This window comes from Chionomys nivalis, chromosome 1, assembly GCF_950005125.1.
Source record: "Chionomys nivalis chromosome 1, mChiNiv1.1, whole genome shotgun sequence".
NCBI lineage: Eukaryota > Metazoa > Chordata > Mammalia > Rodentia > Cricetidae > Chionomys > Chionomys nivalis.
The window spans coordinates 73,410,326-73,423,629 of record NC_080086.1 but is presented as its reverse complement, the minus strand read 5'-3'; the positions used below and the strand labels follow the sequence as shown (position 1 = coordinate 73,423,629).

At 40.8% G+C, this 13,304-nt stretch overlaps 1 protein-coding gene across 4 annotated transcripts in view; it reads right to left on the bottom strand.

The window, feature by feature from the left end:
- Ctnna2 (catenin alpha 2) overlaps positions 1–13,304 on the bottom strand; it is a 1,144,480-nt gene that overhangs the window by 744,029 nt on the left and 387,147 nt on the right. The window lies entirely within an intron of this gene.

Sequence of the window (13,304 nt, the reverse complement as noted above, 5' to 3'; positions counted from 1 at the left end):
AGAGACAGTTGCCTCAGACACTTTTCTGCATGAAATTATCTGAAGCTAAGACAAGACAGCCCTCCCTGGAAGCGAAACCGAGATACTGAGATGCATTCTGAAATATTTTTGAGAAAGTTTTTTTCCCCCTAAATGTAATCTACAGATTGAGAACAGCAAGTCTTATTTGAAGAATGTGTTCTTGGTTAAGGGCATCTGTGGGGAGGCATTTTCAAATAAGATACTGACACTGGCTTCGTGGCCTTCAAGGAAAGCACAATGTAACAAACAGAGGAAATAGGAAGATTTGAGAGCTAAGACATTATTTGTAATCAAATTATACATTAGGCGTACACAGAACATCCCCCAGAGGAACAGCAGAGTCACAGTTGTCCTTAGATCCCCAAGCAAAAGGCATCCAAAAAGTTAATTTCCTACTAGGAATTAACACATTTTATATTAAATCAAAATTTTACAAAATATGACCTGGAATGCATGCACCTTTGTGAGTTCCATTGCAATTATTAGTTTTTCTATCAGACAGTCTCCTTCCAGTTCACTCTCTCTGTTTCATGCTTATAGCTTAAGATGTGAGGTCTCAGCTCCACTCCCCATGCCTACTTGTTGCCATATTTTTTTTTGCCATGATAGAATCAACCCTCTTGAACCATAGCTAAAATCAGCTCTTTCTTCTATAAGTTAACTTGGTTATGATGTTTTATCAGAGAAATAGTAAAGCACCTAATATATTAATGATCAGAGAAGGTTCTGTTTGCAGAGGACGGTGGTTAATATGAAGACCTATAATTGTTCAAAGTGCAGTTTTATGTGTAGGGTTCAGCCCCCAAATAGGATATCACATCTACATCACACACACACACACACACACACACACACACGGAGGGAGGGAGGGAGGGAGGGAGGGAGGGGGAAGAGAGAGAGAGAGAGAGAGAGCAGAGCTCTCAGGGAACATCACCTAAGCGAGAACAGAAGCATTCTCACAGTCTAGAGAACAGAGCAGACTGCTGACATGTAGTATCTGCTGAACATAAGGCACGTGCATTCTTGAACTCACAGCAGCTTTGGCTGCCTGGACAAGATTTGCAAAAGACCCAGCTAGCCAACATTCTAGTATGGATAGGCGAGGGGCTCATGAGGGACTCCCATGCATAGCTGAGGAGATATTGGCAGCTGATGATGTCTAGATGAAAGGAAAGTCAGTTATTTTTAGGGTTGTAGATCTGGTTGGTTTTCTAGGCTCAAGCGGATGGTCCTTTTAAGTTCATATGCACAGAACTATTGTGATCAGTAGGTTATAAAAATTTTAAAAAGTGTTGGATGAACAAGAAGTGGACAGGAAGTTGGAGAGAGTCGTGTGGGAAGAAAGGGTTCAGAAGACAAGGAAGAGCAAGGGGGAGACATAATCAAAGTAATTATATACATACATGGAATTCTTAAAGATTAAATAAATTCAAAACATGAAAATTTTAACAGTAGAGGGATATCTGCTTTCAAGAATCTTAAGGTCTTGAATGGTCAATAAAGACGGGCTCTCTGTTAGAGAGGAAGAGGACAAGCCAGATTCAAATCCACATGAATCCCGGATTTTCCAGAAAATTGCTGTTGATCAAAGTTCTTCTTTCTTAATGCCTGAAGTCTGTAAATGGGAGACAGACACTGTTTTTGGCAAAGTGGTCTTCATATCTATACTTTCTTCTAGTTTATGAAAGTTATAGGAAGGAAATGGTTACAATTCCCACATGTGCTCATTGGGATCTGCCCACCGTATCACACAAGCATTGGGTATCATGGTCCAAATGGTGACAGAAGTCAGGGGGAGGTCCTGGAAGAGCTTATGGCTCATTGTAGTTCATCTTTACAAAAGAAAGTTTCAGAAGGAACCTGACAGTGGAGACAGGTGTTTCTGTTCTGCCTTGCCCTGTGTCTCTGTACTACTGCTGTGTCCACAGTCAAACCCGTCTCTCTCTCCGTTCTTCTCCCCTCTCTTCTCCTCCACTCTTGCTCCCCCTTCCCTTCTTCTCTATGACTTTTTGTTGTGGAATAAATACGTAATTAGGAAGCAAAAGACCCTGACATTACACTTAAAGGAATACCTGGTCAAAACAGAATTAATCCTCTACCTTTTTTATAAAGATTAGTGACTGATTTTCAAAGACCTACTTTATAAAAACTCATATTAACAAACACTACTATAGAATTGTTTGTTCTTGGCCTAGGGCAGATTTTTATCTTTTCTTTCCACTAAAAATCTCAAGAAGTGTCAGTTTTATGGAAATTTGCTGAGGCAAAACTTGAACTTCTCAAAAAACTGTCAAGTAGTTTCTCTTTAGCACAAGGAGAGTGTTGTGCTCCATTTGAACACTGACACCTAAAGTATTTCCTAGGGGACACTTACCTCAGAGACACAATCAACCAATGCAAAAATAAGGTGATGTGGCCAGGAGTGTTTTGCAAATACTGCCTGGCTCACAGAAAATTATCTGAAATGCTCTGAAGAGTCCTGCATTATCAGAGCCTGTTCAATGCAATATTTTCAGAACCTACTTGAGCACAGAGAAAGCACGCTTTAAAACATGTACAGAGGAGCTAAAGAGATGGCTCAGCGGCTAAGAGTGCATACTACTCTCGGAGATGATCAGATTTTGGTTCCTAAACCCCCCCTCCATCAAGGCCTCTCAATACCATCTGTATCTCCACTTTCAGAGGATCTGACACCTCTGGCCTCCATGGGCACCCACACTCATGTACACATACCTAGACACAGAAACATAGTCCAAAATAAGACAAATCTCTTTTATATAACCACATAATAATTTCTGAGAACCTAAAGGAAACAGCTGGGTAACATAGGTAGGGAGACTTTGCACTGTGAGCTGATTGAGTGCCCTAGCTCTCTGAGCTCACGGCTGTCATGAGAGTGATGCTAAAGAACACTGAACCTGACAAACTCTGCATAAAAGTTACACCATCCATTACTTTACTAATGGAATTATTCATTATTTATAGATCACAGGGGGAAGCTTTGAAAAAAATCTCCATGGAAAAGAAAGAATAAATAAATCGAATCTATACACAAGGTGCCGATGGGAATCATTGAAATTATGGATGAGAATGGCTGACGGGTGAAACCACTCAGGGGAGAAACGCATAAGGGCATAAAGCACTTTGTGTGTGTGTGTGTGTGTGTGTATGTGTGTGTGTGTGACTTTGAATGTAAGCATATGTGTGTATGTGTGTTCATGTGTGTGTGGGATGGGGTTCTACTCACATCTCTGTGTTTCTGTAGGCTGGATATTGTTTGTATGTATAGATACAGAATGGGGTAAAGACTGTATGAAAGTAGGAACATGTATATACAAGTAGAAGGTACTCTCCTTGTGTGAATGTGCTCAGAAGTACATACAGGGTAGCCAATGCATTTTCTCTCTCTCTCCCTCCTTCCCTCCTTCCCTCCCACCCTCGGTGTATATATACATCTACTATTTTTTTTTTTTTGCTGAATAAGTACAGGTTTCATAAACTAATAGAGATAGCTGTGTATGTGTTTAAGTTCAGACAACTGAAAAAAAAATCTTACCCAGGATCTAGAATGTGGGGAAAATAACAACTATGATACAAAAACAAAAATCGAACTAAATGAGTTTACAGGCTCAGAAGCTTAAGGATAAAAATCTTTCTACATTTCCAAAACAAATAAATAAACAAAAAAATCCACTGGATCTGAGTTATGAATGAGAATTCCCAGAGAATGAAAGAAGATAGACATACAAAACATTATTGGAAGTGACACAGAAAGGGAGGAAAATAGGGAGGGAGGATTTAAGTAAGCTAATTTTCCTAAAACAATCACCATCCTTTATGATCAGCCCCATAAGAGTTTTGTCTTAGTAGTCAGGAAACTCCTTGTGCAAAATAAATAGGAAGAAAAATCTTTGCCTCATATTTAAGCTTCCTAAAATTCAGCTACTGGAGTCATGCAGAGAATAATTGAGTTACCTCAAATATATAAAATTTACAAAACGTCAAAAAAGATAATGAAAAAATATTTGCTAATATGATGAATTGACAGATTTAATAATTGGCTTATCCTGATTAAATTTTTTGGCATGGAAAAAAGTAAATGGCAGTGGTCAGACATTATTGTGGATCCTTTTCTTGTTCGTGATCCACTGTCAAATAAATGTGTCCTGAAGCTTTACTGCCTTCACAGAGCAAGGTAGCAAGTGAAGGAATAATGAATTGTGATGTTCTCGCTCATAAACACCAGACCTTCACCACCTGCTGTCCAGCATAGCTATTCCAAGTGGAAAGGGCACAAGAAAAGAGGAAATGTCAACATGCCCTCACAGTTATTCACTTGCCATTATTTTAAAGATTCAAAACCCGGCCCCCACCCCCACCCCCAAACCTGCCTTGTATGCAAGGTCCTTAGCTGTGGAACAGTTTCCTGCCATTTCACTAAGGCTACCAACCCAGAGCAGTGAGTCCCTGACCAGAGGGTAGGCCTCAAGGTCCCCGCCAGGGAAAGCGGGCCCCTGCTGCTGGGGCTGCAGTCTCTGCTGTGATCTGCTGGACCTGCTCTGCCTGCGCCCTACTTCCATTAGTCCCTGGCTCATTGGGGCATCCAGGAGTTCCTGTGTAGGTGCCGAGAAGTTTCATCGGGACGGGTGAGTGTGTGCTATCCTGGGGCGGACTGTCCCGGTAGAGAGCACAAACACCCCTCCCCCAGCCCCTGCTGTAGGGCTTGCTCTCCTACACACCCGCCCCCACCCCCACCCCCAAACCTGCCTTGTCTGCAAGGTCCTTAGCTGTGGAACAGTTTCCTGCCATTTCACTAAGGCTACCAACCCAGAGCAGTGAGTCCCTGACCAGAGGGCAGGCCTCAAGGTCCCCGCCAGGGAAAGCGGGCCCCTGCTGCTGGGGCTGCAGTCTCTGCTGTGATCTGCTGGACCTGCTCTGCCTGCGCCCTACTTCCCTTAATCCCTGGCTCATTGGGGCATCCAGGAGTTCCTGTGTAGGTGCCGAGAAGTTTCATCGGGACGGGTGAGTGTGTGCTATCCTGGGGCGGACTGTTCTGGTAGAGAGCACAAACACCCCTCCCCCAGCTCCTGCTGCAGGGCTTGCTCTCCTACACACCCGCCCCCACCCCCACCCCCAAACCTGCCTTGTATGCAAGGTCCTTAGCTGTGGAACAGTTTCCTGCCATTTCACTAAGGCTACCAACCCAGAGCAGTGAGTCCCTGACTAGAGGGCAGGCCTCAAGGTCCCCGCCAGGGAAAGCGGGCCCCTGCTGCTGGGGCTGCAGTCTCTGCTGTGATCTGCTGGACCTGCTCTGCCTGCGCCCTACTTCCTTTAGTCCCTGGCTCATTGGGGCATCCAGGAGTTCCTGTGTAGGTGCCAAGAAGTTTCATCGGGACGGGTGAGTGTGTACTATCCTGGGGCGGACGGTCCCGGTAGAGAGCACAAACGCCCCTACACTAAGGCTACCCAACCAGAGCAGCGGGCAGGCCTCAGCAACCCCCGAAAGGGAGCGCAGGCACCTCCAGCTTGTACTGCAGTGTCGCCTGTGTTCTACTGGACCCCGCCCGACCCCTTGCATTCGGCCTTCTTTACGCGGGTCATTGGAATACCACGCATCCATGTTTTGGTGTTGAGGAGTTCACCTGGAAGGGAACGGTTCCTGCCCCTACACTGAGGAGATACACCTAGAGAGTTAGTCACAGCAAAGACTGGTCCAAGACATCAGGCCTCTCCTGGCTCCATTTGAAGGAAAAGATGGGCAGGCGCCAATGCAAGAATTCCCCCAACAACTTGAAAGGCAACGTGACATCACCAGGATCCAGGAATCCCGAAATGAGAAGTCTAAACCCTAATACAGAAGAATTAGAAGAATTCGACTCAAAAGTGAATTTTATGAAAATAATAGAGGACCTTAAACAGGAAGTGAAAAACTGCCACAACCAATTAGAGATTACAAACAAAAAGGTAGAGGAAATGAATAAATATCTCAAAGATACCCAAGAAAACCAAGAGAAACAAGAAAAAGTAATCAAACAGGTAAGGGAAACAGTTCAAGACTTGAAGAACGAAGTGGAAGTAATAAAGAAAACACAAACTGAGGGAAGGATGGAGATGGAAAATTTGAATAAACGAACAGGAACTACAGAGACAAGTACCACCAACAGATTACAAGAGATAGAAGAAAGAATCTCAGACACTGAAGATACCATAGAGAAAATAAACACTCTCATCAAAGAAAACAGCATAACCAACAAATTCTCATCACAAAACATTCAGGAAATCTGGGACACAATAAAAAGACCAAACCTAAGAATAATAGGGATAGAAGAAGGAGAAGAAGTACAGCTCAATGGTCCAGAAAATATATTTAATAAAATTATAGAAGAAAACTTTCCCAACCTTAAGAAAGATATTCCTTTGAAGGTCCAAGAAGCATACAGAACACCAAATCGACTGGATCAAAAAAAAAACATCTCCTCGTCATATAATAATCAAAACACAAAACATACAGAATAAAGAAAGAATATTAAGAGCTGCAAAGGAAAAAGGTCAAGTTACCTATAAAGGTAAACCTATCAGACTTACACCTGATTTCTCTATGGAAACCATGAAAGCCAGAAGGTCCTGGATAGATATACTGCAGAAACTACGAGACCATGGATGCAAGCCCAGACTACTATACCCAGCCAAGCTTTCGTTCACTATAAATGGAGAAAACAAAGTTTTCCAGGATAAAAACAAATTTAAACAATACGTAGCCACAAATCCAGCCCTTCAGAAAGTAATTGAAGGAAAATCACAAACCAAGGAGTCCAACAATGCCCACAATAACTCAGACATCTAAAGACCCTTCACCAGCACAACTTGAAGAAGGGAAACACACAAACTCTACTACCAAAGAAAAGAAAGAAAGAAAGGAAAAATGACCGGAGTTAACAACCACTGGTCATTAATATCACTTAATATCAATGGACTCAACTCACCTATAAAGAGGCACAGGCTAAGAGATTGGATACGAAAACAGGATCCAACATTCTGCTGCTTACAAGAAACACACCTCAACCACAAAGACAGACATCTACTCAGAGTAAAGGGCTGGGAAAAGGTTTATCAAGCAAACGGACCTAAGAAACAAGCAGGTGTGGCCATACTAATTTCTAAGAAAGTTGACTTCAAACTAAAATCAATCAAAAGAGATGGAGATGGACATTTTTTACTCATAACAGGAACAATTCACCAGGATGAAATCTCAATCCTGAATATATATGCCCCTAATATAAAAGCACCCACTTATGTAAAAGAAACGTTACTAAAACTCAAGGCAGTCATCAAACCACACACACTAATAGTAGGAGATTTCAACACTCCTCTCTCACCAATGGACAGGTCAATCAAACAGAAACCTAACAGAGAAATAAGAGGATTAAGGGAGGTAATGAATCAAATGGACTTAACAGACATCTATAGAACATTCCACCCAAATAGGAAAGAATATACCTTCTTCTCTGCAGTTCATGGAACCTTCTCGAAAATAGACCACATACTCGGTAACAAAGCAAACTTACACAGTTACAAAAAAATATCGGTAACCACCTGTGTCTTATCAGATCACCATGGATTAAAGTTAGAATTCAACAACAATGCTATCCCCAGAAAGCCTATGAACTCATGGAAACTGGACAGTCAACTACTGAACCTCACCTGGATCAAGGAAGAAATAAAGAAAGAAATTAAAGTCTTTCTTGAATTCAATGAAAACGAAGACTCAACATACTCAAACCTATGGGACACTATGAAAGCAGTGCTAAGAGGAAAATTCATAGCATTAAGTGCCCACTTAAAGAAAACGGAGAAAGCACACATTGGAGACTTAATAGCCCACCTGAAAGCTTTAGAAAAAAAAGAAGCAGACTCACCTAGGAGAAGTAGAAGACTGGAAATAATCAAATTGAGGGCTGAAATCAACAAAATAGAAACACAGAAAACAATCCAAAGAATCAATGAAACAAAAAGCTGGTTCATGGAGAAAATCAATAAGATTGATAAACCCCTATCCAAACTAATCAAACGGCGGAGAGAGAATACGCAAATTAACAAAATCAGAAACGAAAAGGGAGACATAACCACAGACTCAGAGGAAATTCAGAGAATCATTAGATCTTACTACAAAAATCTGTATGCCACAAAATTGGAAAATGTTATAGAAATGGACACTTTTTTAGATAAGTACCATATACCAAAGTTAAACCAGGACCAGGTGAACAATCTAAATAGACCTGTTAGTCGCGAAGAATTAGAAGTTGTTATAAAAAACCTCCCCACCAAAAAAAGCCCAGGTCCAGATGGCTTCAATGCAGAATTCTACCAGAACTTCCAAGAAGACCTAATACCTATACTCCTTAATGTATTTCACAATATTGAAACAGAGAAGTCATTGCCAAATTCCTTTTATGAAGCTGAAGTTACTCTGATACCAAAACCACACAAAGACACAACCAAGAAAGAGAACTACAGGCCAATCTCACTCATGAACATCGACGCAAAAATACTCAATAAAATACTGGCAAACCGAATCCAAGAACACATCAGAAAAATTATCCATTATGATCAAGTAGGCTTCATCCCAGAGATGCAGGGCTGGTTCAACATACGCAAATCTATCAATGTAATCCATCATATAAATAAACTGAAAGAAAAAAACCATATGATCATTTCATTAGATGCTGAAAAAGCATTTGACAAAATTCAACATCCCTTTATGATAAAGGTCTTAGAGAGATTAGGAATACAAGGGTCGTTCCTAACTATAATAAAAGCTATTTATAGCAAGCCGTCAGCTAACATCAAATTAAATGGAGAGAAACTCAAAGCTATACCACTAAAATCAGGAACACGACAAGGTTGTCCACTCTCTCCATACCTCTTTAATATAGTGCTTGAAATTCTAGCAATAGCAATAAGACAACATAAGGGGATCAAAGGGATTCAAATCGGAAAGGAAGAAGTTAAACTTTCATTATTTGCAGACGATATGATAGTGTACATAAGCGACCCCAAAAACTCCAGCAAAGAACTCCTTCAGCTGATAAACACCTTTAGTAGCGTTGCAGGATACAAGATCAATTCCAAAAAATCAGTTGCCCTCCTATACACAAAGGATAAGGAAGCAGAGATGGAAATCAGAGAAGCATCACCCTTCACGATAGCCACAAATAGCATAAAATATCTTGGGGTAACTCTAACCAAGGAAGTAAAGGATCTATTTGACAAGAACTTTAAGTCAATGAAGAAAGAAATTGAGGAGGATACCAGAAAATGGAAGGATCTCCCTTGCTCTTGGATAGGGAGGATCAACATAGTAAAAATGGCAATTCTACCAAGGGCAATTTATAGATTCAATGCAATCCCCATCAAAATCCCATCAAAATTCTTCACAGATCTTGAGAGGACAATAATCAACTTTATATGGAGAAACAAAAAACCCAGGATAGCCAAAACAATCTTATATAATAAAGGATCGTCTGGAGGCATTACCATCCCTGACCTCAAACTCTATTACAGAGCCTCAGTATTGAAAACAGTTTGGTATTGGCATAAAAACAGAGAAGTCGACCAATGGAACCGAGTAGAAGACCCTGATTTTAACCCACAAACTTATGAACACCTAATTTTTGATAAAGGAGCTAAAAGTATTCAATGGAAAAAAGAGAGCATCTTCAACAAATGGTGCTGGCAGAACTGGTTGTCAACGTGTAGAAGAATGAAAATAGATCCATATCTATCACGATGCACAAAACTCAAGTCCAAATGGATTAAAGACCTCAATATTAGTCTGAACACACTGAACCTGATAGAAGAAAAAGTTGGAAGTACTCTACAACATATGGGTACAGGAGATCACTTCCTACGTTTATCCCCAGCAGCACAGACATTAAGGGCAACATTGAATAAATGGGACCTCCTGAAACTGAGTAGCTTCTGTAAAGCAAAGGACACTGTCACTAAGACAAAAAGGCAACCCACTGACTGGGAGAAGATCTTCACCAACCCTGCAACAGACAAAGGTCTGATCACCAAAATATATAAAGAACTCAAGAAACTAAACTTTAAAATGCTAATGAACCCAATAAAAAAATGGGGCACTGATCTGAACAGAGAATTCTCAACAGAAGAAATTCAAATGGCCAAAAGACACCTAAGGTCATGCTCAACCTCCTTAGCGATAAGGGAAATGCAAATTAAAACAACTTTGAGATACCATCTTACACCTGTCAGAATGGCTAAAATCAAGAACACCAATGATAGCCTTTGCTGGAGAGGTTGTGGAGAAAGAGGCACACTCATTCATTCCTGGTGGGAATGCAAACTTGTGCAACCACTTTGGAAATCAGTGTGGCGATTTCTCAGGAAATTTGGGATCAACCTACCCCAAGATCCAGTAATACCACTATTGGGAATATACCCAAGAGATGCCACATCAAATGACAAAAGTATCTGTTCAACTATGTTCATAGCAGCATTGTTTGTAATAGCCAAAACCTGGAAACAACCTAGATGCCCTTCAATGGAGGAATTGATGAAGAAAGTGTGGAATATATACATATTAGAGTACTACTCAGCAGTAAAAAACAATGACTTCTCGAATTTTGCGTGCAAATGGATGGAAATAGAAAACACTATCCTGAGTGAGGTATCCCAGACTCAAAAAGAGGAACATGGGATGTACTCACTCATAATCGGTTTCTAGCCATAAAATAAAAGACATTAAGCATATAATGTGTGATCCTATAGAAGCTAAATAAGAAAGTGAACCCAAAGAAAATCATATAGTCATCCGCATGGAGAGGGGGAAGTACACAAGATTCCAGGGCAAAAACTGGGAACTTGCGGGTGAGGTGGCATGGGGCAAAGGGGAAATGGGATGAGAAATATGAGAAGGGGAGGATGGGAGGAGCTCGGAGGATTGGGATGGTTGGGATATAGGAAGGATGGATACGGGAGCAGCGAAGTATATATCCTATCTAAGGGAGCCATCTTAGGGTTGGCAAGAGACTTGACTCTTGAGGGGTTCGCAGGTGTCCAGGAATATGTCCCCAGCTGGTACCCTGGGCAACTAAGGAGAGGGAACCTGAAATGACCCTATCCTATACTGATGAATATCTTGCATATCACCTTAGAACCTTCATCTGGCGATGGATCGAGGTAGAGACAGAGTCTCAATTTGGAGCAACGGTCTGAGCTCTTAAGGTCCAAATGAGGAGCAGAAGGAGGGAGAACATGAGCAAAAAATCAGGACCACGAGGGATGCACCCACCCACTGTGACAGTGGAACTGATTTATTGGGAGCCCACCAAGGCCAGCTGGTCTGGGACTGAATAAGCATGGGTTGATTCCGGACTCTCTGAGCATGGCGGTCAATGAAGACTGATGAGAAGCCAAGGACAATGGCACTAGGTTTCGATCCTAATACATGAACTGGCTTTGTGGGAGCTTAGCCTGTTTGGACGCTCACCTTTCTGGACGTAGATAGAAGGACCTTGGTCTTCCCGCAGGGCAGGGAATTTGGACTGCTCTTCAGTATCGAGAGGGAGGGGGAATGGAGTGGGGGGAGGAGAAGAGGAGTGGGGATAGGGGGAGGGAAGTGGGCGGAGGGCAATATTTGGGAGGAGGGGAGGGAAATGGGAAATGGGGAGCAGGTGGAAATTTTAATTAAAAAAGAATAAAAATAAATAAATAAGTAAAAAAAAAAAAAAAAAAAAAAGATTCAAAACCCTAAATTCCTTACAGAAGAACTACATGTTACTCAAGTACACTCTTCTAAAGAAATACGTCCTTTGGCACAGACTCACTGAAACATAGAAGTTTTCAAACTCCTCCTAACAATGCAATTCCAGCTCAAAAGTATTTTTGCCAATGTTTTCTTGGGAATAAGAGAGAATGTGTGCTTACTTTTGGGTCCTAATCTGCATTTTTCATCTCTACATCTCTGTTTACATTTAAAGATCTAAATATTCTAGTTTGTCCTGCTTTAGGTGTACAGAACTGGGCAGGCTTTGAGGTTCAGGGCATCCCTTCTTCTTCTCCCCAGTATACAATTCAAGCCCTTATGTTCTTTGGTATTTGAAGACGGTACTTCAGAGCTATATCGAGCCTTTGCTTCAGTGAAATTTGACTATTTGAGCATGGCAACAGAGAGACCTAAGCAGAAGTTTAGATATTAGGTACAAGTTTCCTGCTGTTCTGGCCTTTCAAAGATTGCCTAGGTCAGGACAATCATGGAGGCTCCAGTGAGATCAAGGTCTTGGAAAGTATTTGATTGTAAATTGAGTTATTTCCTGGCAGAGATACAAACCATGGCAAAATTAACATCATCGAAAAATCTGTCAGTCCTTTGAAGTACATGACTAACAGCCCTCAGTCAGCCTCTCCCTGTTTTGTTACAATGACTATAGAAAGACAAAAACAATTCTAGAGAGGATGTTTTATAACATTAAAAACTGAAAGTGAAAATCCCCTATTGATGATGATTGATCCTACTTTAGGCATGAATACTTTAAATAGTTCTTTTAAAGACTGAAGTTTGAGATAAAAGCACAAATCAAATTTGATATACTAAATTAACTGAGGTATCCAAATCAAAGCAATATTATTTGCTCAGTTTTAAACATTCTCTTTGTGGTATGTCATAATTAGCATAACTACATCTCCATCTTTTGTTATTCTGTGCCAAGCTCCCTTTTACATGAAAAGTTTCTCTTGACCTAATTGGAGTAACATTTGGAATGAAAAATAATGAGTTTAAATCGTACATTTTATGAAGTTGCAGAAAAACTATGAACAGATTCTTAGATTTGCCTTAATTTTATAAAATTGCAAATCGCCATATTGATGGCATACTCTTTCTTCTGAAGCATATACTTAAAAACAAACTAATTATGGCACTTACCTATTTAAGATATTATTTGTAATTGCACAGTTCAGTTTTTAATTGGAAATAAATGACAAAGATAATGACTTGGTAATTAAAGAATATTTTTATCCATGTTTGATTCTTTTCAAAAGATACATCTACCTATGCCCACATTAATTTCATGTTAGAGAAGGCAAGGAGACTCTGGACCACAGTTACTTGTCAGAGATTATGAATACACTGGGTGAAGGCCTTAGACTCTGACCACACTACCTGGATTATGAAACACGATGGAAGTCAGTTGTACTTTCTGTAACTGATCATGGGCATGTAGTGGATTACCATGGTGTCCTGAGCACATTCTTAAGAGCTG